At 36.8% G+C, this 13151-nt stretch overlaps 1 protein-coding gene across 3 annotated transcripts in view; it reads right to left on the bottom strand.

The window, feature by feature from the left end:
* Positions 1–12920, bottom strand: part of LOC105483643 (highly divergent homeobox) — a 198947-nt gene extending 186027 nt beyond the window's left edge. For 2 of the 3 annotated variants that reach the window (XM_024793345.2, XM_011744604.2), the window contains exon 1: positions 12771–12920. The gene's annotated coding sequence lies outside the window, so the exon portion shown is untranslated. Of the gene's footprint in view, positions 1–10593; positions 10709–12770 lie in introns of all 3 variants that reach the window. The other variant, XM_071088977.1, reaches the window with a different exon arrangement.
* Between the last annotated feature and the right edge of the window lie 231 nt (positions 12921–13151).

Raw genomic sequence — 13151 nt, 5'->3', positions numbered from 1 at the left:
TTTTTTCTTTTTCTCTAAGATGTAACATTTGGTTTCATTGCCTTTGTTCATTGCTTTTCTATTTTCTATATCAATTATTTATGCTCTTAGCATTATCATTTCCTCTTTATCCTTGTTTTGAGCTTAATTTGCTCTTCTACTAATATTTTGTTAAAGTGACCCTCAAGTAATAGATTTCAAGTTTTCTACGTATCCACTAAATTATCCTTTTATTTCTCCTCTACTGGCCTTTGTGCTATTATTGCTACACATTTTGCTTTTACAAATGCTACTAAATCCCAAATAAGTTGTTATTGTAAAAATTAGACAGTTATTGCTTAAAATGTTTTTTTAAATTTAAAGATCTTTCATTTGTCCCCACGTATTGACTATTTCCAGTACTCTCCTTTCCATTATGCACGATAAAATTTCAATTTGGTATTATTTTTTTTCTGTGTGATGATTTCCTTTAACAGTTTTGATAGTGTATATCTGCTAGTGATGTATTTTATACTTTGGTATGAGTGGATGAACTTTTATTTTTTTTTTTTTATTTTTTTTTTTATTTTTTTTTTTTTTTGAGACGGAGTCTCGCTGTGTCACCCAGGCTGGAGTGCAGTGGCGCGATCTCGGCTCACTGCAAGCTCCGCCTCCCGGGTTTACGCCATTCTCCTGCCTCAGCCTCCGAGTAGCTGGGACTACAGGCGCCCGCCACCACGCCCGGCTAGTTTTTTGTATTTTTAGTAGAGACGGGGTTTCACCATGTTAGCCAGGATGGTCTCGATCTCCTGACTTCGTGATCCACCCGCCTCGGCCTCCCAAAGTACTGGGATTACAGGCTTGAGCCACCGCGCCCGGCCTTAGTGGATGAACTTTTATATTGCTTTTTTCATATATAAAATTCTAAGTTAACTCATTTTTTTCTTTCAGCACATTAAGAATGTTGCCCCATTGTTTTTTGTGTTGCATTGTTTCCGTGAGATATATCCTACCATTGTCATATTTGTTCTCCTATACTTAAAGTGCAGTTATTTTCTCTGGTTGCATTTAAGATTTTCTCTTTTCTATGAATTTCAATTATTAGATTATGAAATACCTTGGTGCCATTTTCTTCATCGTTCTTATTCATGGGATTTGTTGAGCTTCTTGGTATGTAGGTTCGTAGATTTCATCAAATTTGTAAAATTTTCAACTGTTCGTTTTTAGATAATTTTCTTCTACTTCCCACCTTGTGTGACTCACAAAATATGGACGGTAGGTTGAATGACTTTGGCTCACAATTCACTGTTGCTCCACTCATTTATTTCTCCTATTTTTCTCTCTACTTTTCATTTTGAATACTTTTTATTTGTGTGTATTAAGGTTCACTATTGTTTTTCTTCTGCAGTAGCTAATCTGCTGTTAAAATTATCCAGTGCATTTGACATTTCATATACTATATTTTGTCTCTAGAATTTCAATCAATGTGGATCTTTTTAAAAAATCTATTTTGTTCTCATCTTGGTTGTGCTTTCTTCTACCTTATTGAACATATGGAATGCAGAAATAGCTGGTTTTTTAAAAACATTCTTCTCTACTAATTTGGCACCCTTTTTTTATTCTGTTTTTCTTATTGCCTTCTCACTGGAATATGAGTTGTATATTTTCCTATTTCTTTGCATGCTTGGGGATTTTTCATTTAACATCAGATATTATGAATCTTGTCGTTGGGTATGGTCTGTTTTTGTAGTATTTCAATATGTTTGCCTTTGTTCGGGGATATATTTAAGTTACTAGGAATTGGTTTGGTTCTTTTGAGGTTTGCTCTCGTCAGGCAAATCTAGAATTGCCTTTATTCTAGATCTAATTTGCTCCATTACTCAGGCAATACCCTTGTGAGGACCTTCTTAAATGTCTCTTGAAATATGATGTTTTACAATCTAGCTAGTGGGAACATAACCATTCCTGGTCCTGCATGAGTTCTGAGGATTCATTTGCCTGTTCCTTTATTGTGGTTCTTTCTCTGTCCTCATGAGTTTCATCACACACTTGAACTGATCATTATTCAGAAATTTGAAGGGTCCCTCTACAGATCTATGAAGCTCTCTCCATATGCAGTTTTCTCCTTCACTGTGCAATGTTCTCTCCAGTACACTGTTCCTCAAATTGTAGGCACCTTTGTACTTTCTGAACTCTGAACTATGTCTTCTCAACTCAGAGAGACCTCTAGCCTTTTGGGGCTCCTTTTACCTGAGCTATTGTCTGGAAACTTTCCCAAAGCAGTAAATTGGGACATTCATAGGGCTCATCTTGTCTCCTTTCTCTAGAGAATCATGGTCTTGTGCTGCCTTTTGTCAAAGGTCTAAAACTCATTATTTTCTATTTTTTTCTGTTTTTTGTTTGTTTGTTGGTTTGTGTTTAAATAGTTAAGATAAAAGAGGAAATCCTGTTACTGTTACTTCATCATTGTTATAAGCAGAAATTCAGGTGACCTTTTGGAGTGGTGGAGTGGGAAGGCTTTAGGAGTTTGGATACCTCCATCCTATTAAGCTCTTAAGCTTCATAACTTGCTAGTCTTGTGACTTTAGCAGAGATAAGTGACCTCTGGAACCTCAGTTCCTTCATCTGGAAAATGGGAATATAAAACCTGTCCTATTCTTCTTCAAATGATGTGTCATCTTCATTAAAATACTTAATAAACTGCAATGTGCCACATCAAGTTTATTTTTGTTAATAGTTAACATATCATCAACTGGCCATCAGTACTGGGAATAACTCTTTTAATGTACATCAATCCACTCCTACACAACTTATATGTGAACCTCAAACGAAGGATATGTACATTATGATATTATGATGGCAAAAGGAAGACTGATTCTGAGACCCCTGCCTATGCAATAGGAGTTTAATCTTTCAAAACGTTTGAGAAGGTGAAAGTTAAGCACAACAAATAGCATGGTGTCCACATATGCATGGAAGCCACTCCAGAATTTTTTAGTGTAAATTTAATATTACAAAAAGCTTTTTTTTTTTCTTTTTTCTGAGCTGGAGCTTCACTCTTGTTGCCCAGGCTGAGGTGCAATGGCACGATCTCGGTTCACTGCAGCCTCCACCTCCTGGGTTCAAGCAATTCTCCTGCCTTAGCCTCTAAGTAGCTAAGATTACGGGCAGTGGCCACCACGACTGGCTAATTTTTGTATTTTAGTAGAGATGGGGTTTCAGCTCTCTATTTACTTTATTTTATAATCATCTTGCCAACGTTTTTAGATATTGCAAAAAATAAATTCCAGCATTTTCAAAACATAAAGTCTAGTGACAGACATCTGTTTATTCTAATACTATGAAAGTATATTGTCTGTTTATTAAGCTATAATTTACTGAAATGTATTGCACACATCTCTTATCTTTCTTTTTAGAGATAAAATTGACCCATATTGCTTAGGTGAAAATAGAAACAAAAGGAATTTTAATAAAAACTTATCATACGACTTTCTCAGGACACAAAGAAATTGTTCACTGACCTCACTTTAAGACACGCCTAAAATTATGTAATTAATATTCGGTTTTGTCAGCTACATAAAACATATTCATAGTGACGTGAACACAAATTGCAAGAAAATTTTATGTACACATACTCCACATAAATATATGAAAGTACAAAGGGACGTATATGTCTATAGCTACATCCCTAATGACTAAATTCTAAAGAGAGCTTCTACCAAACAAATGCATTAGCAAGTAAATATACTGGATCTCAGAATGTTTAATCAATGATAAAAATGTATTAGCCTTTAATGACACTTGCTTTATTCACATGGTAATGTGTTCAAATAATATACACCTAAAACTATAAATACCTAATCATACCCTCAGATATCAGAAATAATAAATACCTAGTATTTGATAGCACAACGGGGTGGCTATAGTCAAAATAATTTAATGATATATTTAAGAATAACTAAAAGAGTATAACTGAATTGTTTGTAACACAAAGAATAAACGCTTAAAAATGGATAGGCCATTTTCCATGATGTGATTATTATACACTGCATGCTTGCATCAAAATATCTCATGTACCCCATAAATGTGTACACCTACTATGTACCCACAAAAGTTAAAAATAAAAAAATTAAAAATACTAAAAAAAGTAAAAAGATCAATTTCAAATAGATAAACAAGCTGAATGACAAAAACAGAAATAGGGACTCAACTGAATGACTGATTTCCTTTAGCTCTGTTTTTATGCAATCCCACATGCATCCATCCATACAGAATATATGACAGTGATATATAGCACTGATAACCAGTGATATATAGCATCTCCTAATGAGCTAAGTAGTACCTGGATTCATTCATATTCATCGAGTAAATTTTGTTTCAATAAATTGTTTTTCTTTGTACATTTCTAGCCCTAAAAAAAAAGTGCAAGTAAATCACTTCTACCTTTCACTGGAGACTGTTTGTACTGCCACAACCATTGACGACTAACATTTCACAATCTTGCAAATCACAGTCTTGTTAATACCTTTAAAATGTAGGTTGTATTTTAACTTACTAATGAGGGAAGTACACAAAGAAATAGACTATTGGTTATCTTATAACTCTCATTCCTGATTTTGCATCAACCTGCAGAAATTTAGGGGAAAAAGATTTAGGCACACATTAGAGTTTAGGGGGATATCCCTCAAAGTACACCATCAAGTGGTAAGTAGGTAACATTATATAAACACACACATATATAGTGTAGAAACAACATAGAAACACGCATGTATTTAGATAACGAAAATGTGAAAGCATAAATTTATCCCCACCAAGAAAAGGAAACTCTTGTACAATTTTGGTGGGGATTTAAATTAGTACAGTAATTATGAAAACAGTATGAGGTCCCTAAAAAATTAAAAATAGAATTCCTACCATATACGATCCAGCTATCCCACTTCTCAATATATAGCCAAAGGAAATAAAATCAGTGTCTTGAAGATATATCTGCACTCCCATGTTCACTCACTGCAGTCTTATTCACAATAGCCAAGATATGGAGTCAACCTAAGTGTCTATCAACAGATGAATGGATTAAGAAAATGTGGCATATATACAAAATGGAATACCATTCAGCTTTGACAAAGAAAAAATAATGTTGTCATTTGCAACTACATGGGTGAACCTTGAGGACTTTATGTTAAGTGAAATAAGCCAGGCACAGAAAGACAAATACTGCATAATCTCACATATGTGGAATCTAAAAAAAGTCAAATTCATAGAAGCAGAGAGTAGAAAGGTAGTTATCAAGGGTAGGGAACAGTGGAAGATTGGGTAGATGTTGATCAAGGAATACAAAATTTTAGTTAGACAGGAAGAATAAGTTCAAGAGATCTATTGTACAACACGGTGACTACAGTTAATAACCATGTATTGGATACTTGAAAATTGCTAAGAGAGTGGATTTTACATGTTTTCACCACAAGGTAAGTATGTGAGGTAACTGGTATGTTATTAGCTTGATTTAGCTGTTCCACAATGTGTACATATATCCAATCATCATGTTACACACTATAAACATATACATTTTTGTCAATCAAATAATGAAGGATTATCCCCACAAATACTTTAAAGAATAAGAAAATGCATAGTGTAATCATGCTCAAGACTTCTTGGCAAAAAAATAAAGAAATTGCATAATGACTTAAAAGTGTCATAGAGCAGAACCCCAAATCTGATAGCCACAGGTAAAACTCCTCCTTTATTCTTCAAATGAAAAAAATAAAACAAAAACAAAAGATACTTAAGGCAGAATATCTCAAACAGAGACCCAAAGATAGATTTTGTCAGTGTAGCAAAAATTTTGCTTTTGTTTTTGTGGGTAGCCTCTAAAAGTTGGAAAAGCCAAGGAAACAAAACCTTCTCTAGAGGTGCTAAAAAGGAAAGAACTGCTGACACATTTATTTTAACCCAATGAGACTCATTCAGACTTGTGCCTTCTGGAACCATAAGATAACAAATTTGGGCTGTTCTAGGGCAATAATTTTGTCGTGATATGTTATGGAAGCAAAGAGACAACATACCATTCCCCTTGAGGAAGTTGGTGACAGTGAACCCAATACAACTATATTCTTCTGTAACACTCCGTTGAAAAGTCAAGTAATTAGGATAAACATCATTTCAATGGTAAAGTCATTGCTATCACCAATGTAAGTGGATATACTCAGAGGCTTATCGATTTTACCTATGACATTTGTGTAGTTTTTTTCTCTTAATGATGCAATGTATACTTCAGAATGGAACAAAGCTGATCTGTATTCATCATACAATATATAATGGAGAATGCTTAGATTGCATATTTCTTTTTTTTTTTTTTTTTTTTTTTTTTTTTTTTTTTTGAGATGGAGTCTCGCTCTGTCGCCCAGGCTGGAGTGCACTGGCCGGATCTCAGCTCACTGCAAGCTCCGCCTCCCGGGTTTACGCCATTCTCCTGCCTCAGCCTCCCGAGTAGCTGGGACTACAGGCGCACGCCACCTCGCCCGGCTAAGTTTTTGTATTTTTTTTTAGTAGAGACGGGGTTTCACCGTGTCAGCCAGGATGGTCTCGAACTCCTGACCTCGTGATCCGCCCGTCTCGGCCTCCCAAAGTGCTGGGATTACAGGCTTGAGCCACTGCGCCCGGCCGATTGCATATTTCTTTACAAATGTGAAAACACGCTAAAGAAAATTCAGGTTTTTGTTTCTATGATCACCAGCTCTTAAAAGTCTCTGTTGTACAGGACGTCAGATTTCACTTTACTTCAGTGCTTCTCAGACATTAATACACATATTAGTAACTGGGGGGGGGGGGTCTTGGTTAAATGCAGATTCCGATTCTGCATATCTAGCTTGGGGCCAGAGATTTTGCAGTGTCTAAGCGTCTCCCAGGTGATGTTCATGCTACCACTCTATGGAACACACTTTGAATAGCAAGGGAGGGATTCACAAATCCCTACCTGAGGCTCCATATGACAAACAATCCTAAATTCAAAAATTTTTCTCTGCATTCAGTATTACTAGGTGGGAGAACAAAAATAATCTCAAACTGACTTCCCACATCTTTTAACCATTTATTAGTGATGAAAGTGAGCCTAGATAAAATGTCTGACTCATTACTTTAATAACTAACATATATATTCAAAAATAAATTCGTGTGACTATACTTTTGTCTTAGAATAATGAGGAGGAGTCAAGACTGAGCATTCTAATACCTAATGTAATACCTCCCACTAATACAGAATATATTTCTTCTTCCACATTTTACAATGCCTGGATCTCTTCCAGTTGTTGCTTTGTTGAGGGGTGATATGGTTTGACTCTGTGTCCCCACCCAAGTCTCACCTAGAATTGTAATCCTCACATGTGGAGGGAGTAACCTGGTGGAAGATGACTGGATCGTGGGAGTGGTTTCCCCCATGATGTTCTCATGATCATGAGTGAGATGCTGTAAAAGTGTTTGGCAGTTCCCACCTCACTCTTTCTCTTTCCTGCTGCCATGTAAGACGTGCCTTGCATTTCTTTCAACTTCCACCATGATTGTAAGTTTCCTGAGGCCTCCCCAGCCATTTGGAACTGTGAGTCAATTAAATATCTTTTCTTTATAAATTACCCATTCTGGAGAAGTTCTTTATAGCAGTGTGGAAACAGATTAATACAAGGGGATTTCAACACAACAAATTTTCGGTCTATGAAAGGGCAAAGCTATTTTGAAAATGTGTCTCAGATGATTACTTTCTTAAATGACACAGCTATTCCATCCATAAAACATACAATAGGTATACTAATCTAACCAAATAAGAAAATATTGAATCATTAAATTAGTGTATTAGAAAAGTTATATAATACTAGAATCTACTTTTTTAATAAAATCCACTCATGAAGTGCTTTCAACATTGGTTGGTTTGACAGTAAGAATGAATATGGGTCTATGTGCCTTCTGCCAGTGAAGCCATTGGAGGTCAGCACAATGAGCCCTTTCCCCTAAACTTCAGCCTTTATTTATTCAAAAAATGTCGTCTCCACTGAGGAAAAAAAAAGGGAAATATTACTCAGAAGGAGTATATTATTATACTAGAGGCTCAGAAGGAGAAAAGAAACTAAGAGCTTAGAAGGAGAAAAGAAGCTAGGAGGAAAATACACATGTTGTATGTGTGTGTGTGTGTGTGTATATATGAATTTATGTATACACATGTGTGTGTATAGATATATATATGAATACATAAATTTTTTGAAAAACAATGAAGATAGGCCTCACTCTAGCTCCTTAACCTATACCTAGTAGCTTAACAGTTGAGAATGCAGTGTCTAGAATAACACCTGCTCTCGAATCCTGGCTTTGCCACTCAGTGGTACATGACCCTGAATGAGCACCATACACCAATACTTGCCTAATTACAAAAGCGCTTAGTGGGAGTATATAAGCCACATGTTTGCATTACTGTTTTTAGAAGCTTGAAAGAAACTGTCCCTAACTCCAAGGGAAAAGGGGTTAAGGAGATAGTTTGCTAAATTTTGCCACCCTGACAAATAATAGGCTTAAAGATTCTAAGGATCAACCCAAATGCACATATGTCTACTTGTGAAACAACAGGAGAATTTTTGTGAAACAAAAGGTAAGACAGATATTGTTCTAGATTTCTTTACAGATGGAAGATGTAAGGTGAAGCATTTAATTGACTGACAGTATAATTTCATGTATCCAGTTGCCTTATACCTAGATCTCTGGTTTAACCCAGGCAATTTTGCTACTAGTTGGCATAAGAATGACCCCATTTGGACAGACAGGTTTCAACTTATTTCCTTAAAATTTCATGCAGACTGGAAAGGTATTACGATATCAGTGATAGCTTCTGAATATGCCAGCATCTCGAGCTCCCTTCTTATGCATAATATATCTCTAGAATTATCAATATTTGCTTCTAAACTAGTGTACCTAGATATAGTGTACTCAATGCAAGTATATTAAGAAACCACCAATTTCAGTTTTAGCTCACTGACTCCACAATAAAATAAAAATCAACAATTCAAATTTTATTTATTCTGTTGGAGATTGCACTATAAAAATATAATTCCCTCTGGAAGTATGATACAATTTTAAAAGCAGAAGGCAATAAATGTTTTTAAAATGTATTTTATGCAAAGTTTCATGCCATATTTTTTCAATCAGGACTGAAAGAGTGTGTTTTAATAAAATATCTAAAACAAATGTAAATATACACCATTTATTTGGGTAATCTTACAAATCTCTAACTTCGTAGAAGTAATATGGTGTTTATGAAATGCAGGGCACACACACACACACACACGTCTCAGATTCCAGAGATTTAGATCCTAGCTAAAGCTCTGCCAAAAGTTCATTATATTGACCTTAGTCAAGCACAACTTGGTGATTACAAGTCAAACCCATGATTGGGTCTTGACTGTGACATGTAGTAGCTGTATGGACCTGGGCAAATCAACTGCTTTGAAATATGTTTTTTCATTTGTAAAATGGGAAATAATACTATACACTCTTTCATATAGATTTTGTGATGTTTAAACGCAATAAGATATATAAAGTTTTTAGCACAATGTCTGGCACTAAGTGCTTAATAAATATTAGTGTTTATTAATGCTAGTAAAGTACCTCACTTCTTTGGCCTTCAGATTCTTTACTTGTAAAATAAGGGGATTGGCTTATCATTATAAAATCTCCCCCAACTCAAACTCTACAACTTAAAGAGAAAACCCAATGTCATCCTCCCAGATAGAAATTGTAAAACAAGCTTTAAAAATATATGTCACACTCATTTTTTTTCATATTTTATTTTGAGCTCTCTAAACTTAACAGCATATTTCTAAGCACCACATTCTATCCAGAGTTGCTTAAGTTTGATCAGTTTTCTCTACTGATCTATATGTAAATGTCTAGGAAAGTCTCAATTACTATGAAAGCTGGCTACAAGCTAAAACAGCTTTGAGGAGTTTCATATAATGTAGGTAATCAGAGAAAAAGTCAAAAGATTTTCCCTTATAATAAATAACATTCATGGTTCACTTGCAATTATCTATAATAATGATGTTCTAATTTACAGGTTACAACACCCTTCTGATTACTTTTAATCCATGTTTCTACGTCAAAAAATTTTATGTGATATTGAGATGGTACCTCAAAGTGAGGCAGGAGCCAAAGTGAAATATGTGAAAAACCTCTGTATTAAACCATAATCACACTGTCATTCAAGTAAAACTTGAGCTCTGCAGAACAGTGCAATTTGAAGCCTAAGGGATAGGAAAGTGACAACCAATATATAATAGCAATTATAACAATCATCACAGTGGTCATCTCTGATTCAAGAAATGTACACATGAAAACTATCAGGAATAGTCAATATAAGATAGCAATTGTAGATAAAATGTAATAAAAAATGAGGAATTTGTATATTTTTAAAGATACATGCAAAGAGAAGTATAGAACAATGGAATACCTCTTTATTTAGTATTTTTCAAACTGAGAAAATTACAGACAGAACCGCTTCTGGGATAGTGTTCCCTCCCTTGATCTTGTTTATGAGGACATTATATATTTGAAGGCCACCCAGTAAATAGAGATCTCTGTAATTCCTTTCCTCTGACTTACATTCAGGTTTATTTAGTCATTGGAGGGTCTCTTGCCTGACCAACGATGAATAAGCTTTCACATGTGTACAGTTCTCTCTATAAAAATACCGCTTCATTTCCAAGGAAATTGTTTTCTGGGGAAAAAAAGAACATAAACAGCTACAGCTATTTTGATTTTTCAGTTAGGTGCTACGGACAGATAATAAAGAAATAGATGGCATGGTTCCAACCCTTAAGGAAGGGTTTAAAATCCGGCTGAGGATTCCAGTCTAACACACACACACACACACACACACACACACACACACACACACACACAACAACAGCAACAACAACAACAACAACAAAAGAGACAATACAAAGCAACCCACAAGCAAGTGACAAAGACAAGAATTAATGTGGGAATTCTAGGAAAAGTGAGGTCAGTAACATTTGGGTTAGATTAATTTGGAAGGCACTTGTGGAGGGGTGCAATCTGAGTTGAGTTTCCAAAGCGAGTCAGATGTGAATTATGTAGAAGAGAGGGCATCCTAGGTGAAGGGGATAGTAATGGTATAAGGAGCAATGTTATACAGGTAGATTGTTCTCCCTAACTGAACATTAGAGAGAGTTGAGCACTGAAGAATAAAGGAAAATAAGACTCCTGCATTACAATGAGGCCAGATTATGAAGTTCTTTGAAATTTGAGTGGAATTAGGCTTGAAACAATAGAAAATAAGGAACCAAGAATATGTTGGTTAAAGAAAGCGACCTGTTGAAAGAAGTGTTCACAGACCACTAAGGATGTGGAGCACAGGTGAAGACTGCCTAGGAAGCTCCTACAGTGACTAGATAAGTGGTGATGAGAATTTAGATTGTAAAGGAGGAATGGTGAGAGAAGTCTTTCAAAGGAAAATTTACCAGTACTTGATAATCCCTTAACTATGAGAAACAGAGAAAAATCCAGATTCCTCTGTAAAATTGTCAGGAGTCTATGATCAGACTGTGAAGGGCAATTAATAACAATACTGTACAATCTATTCATCAGGAATAGACAGGCAGGTTGTTCTTCATTGTTCCTCACAACTGCTGAGTAATAAAAGCCTTAGTATAAGTAATGTAACAGCGTTCCCAATGAAGGAGTGAAGGAAAAGGTCTCTCAAAATAATGTTTGACTTCAGTAATTCTAGCAGAGACACAGAGGAAGAAGATGGACTTAGCACCAAACTTGAAATGGAGACTAAAGACTTATAAGAGATTGTCCCAAGAAGAGATAAAGACCAGAAAGGAAAATTTCTTACTCTGAGCCTCCACAATGGACTTCATTCTGAGTCTTTCCAAAGAATTTAGGGTTCAAAATCATTGTCACCCCAAATCAGAGCTCCTTTAAGATTAAAATTTAGATTCATTTGAATAATTAGTGTTTATTTTTCCAAACAGTTTCTTATCTGATAAACTTCTATTCCACAAATTCTTCTAGAATTCATTCTGTTATTCAACATCTAATACCTGGAAATTTAGAATTTGCCTTCTCAAATTTATAAGGCTCATTTTGAAGCTGGATTTACTCAGTAGGCCAGTTTAAACTAAATGGCAGATCCCTCCCCATCAACTGGTGCTTGAAACATCACAAGGTCTGGTATGTTCCCTGGGTCTCTACTTTCCAAATTCAGCCCAGAAATGGCTCAGCCCCACCTCTTCCAGTGAAACCGAAACAGCGCCTGTGCAAACTCCACGCCTATTCTCCTCACAGTGACCCACCCCGCCCCCACCAAGGTGCTAATGCGCAGGCTCAGCGCTCTCAGTGCCTTTGAGTAGGGCTGTGAGAAATCTACTGTCCAGTGAAATCTAGAAGTGGTAGAATTCAATCCCTCCTTTCTTCGGAGGCAGAGGTGCCACTTCCTTCTACTACCCAACCAGAAGCGCGTCCCAAACGTCGCCCTCTCTCGGAGCAAGCAAGGTCTTTCGCTCTCTGGCAATCCCCATTGTATCCCGATCCGCAGCTCGTTTCTAATCTCACTCAGCCGCCAGCTTTCGCTAGGAGGATAGAGGCACTTCGCTCCCTAGGATCCGCACCAGTTTTTTGGCTGTCTGTTTAGGCCACGAAACCTATGGACCCCTCCACCCCCAACCTCGCCCCAAACTAGGAAAAGCATTATCCCGGTGCCTTGCCCGCCCTCCTTCGCCCTTCACACCCACTCAGTGTTGAGTGCTTACCTCGGGTGTGGTGCGGTTACGAAAGCAATCAGCGGAACCCAGATCAGGCCACTGCTGGGGCAGGCGGATTCAGCGAGATTTTTCCTGGGTCTCCACTGCCGCTTCAGACAATGAAATCAGCGTGTCCGATCATCAATTCTCATCATGATCGTGACGTCACAAAAGACAGCGGCCAATGGGAGCCTGCGATCAGCTCAGGACAGTCCTTGGCCTCAGCCCAGAACCCAAGAGTTGGGAGGGGGGAAGAGAGATGGCTGCCTGCAACTGGGCTGCCTTTTCCTCGCACAAATCAGCTACATCCACGGCCAGGGCTCTCTATACCTTCCTGAATAGCTGTGAACACCGAGCATCCCTGTGACTATAGTAGTTACATGCCAGCCA

This window comes from Macaca nemestrina, chromosome X (assembly GCF_043159975.1).
Source record: "Macaca nemestrina isolate mMacNem1 chromosome X, mMacNem.hap1, whole genome shotgun sequence".
Taxonomy (NCBI): Eukaryota; Metazoa; Chordata; class Mammalia; order Primates; family Cercopithecidae; genus Macaca; species Macaca nemestrina.
The sequence above is the reverse complement of the archived record's forward strand: the minus strand, read 5'-3'. Positions and strand labels throughout refer to the sequence as shown.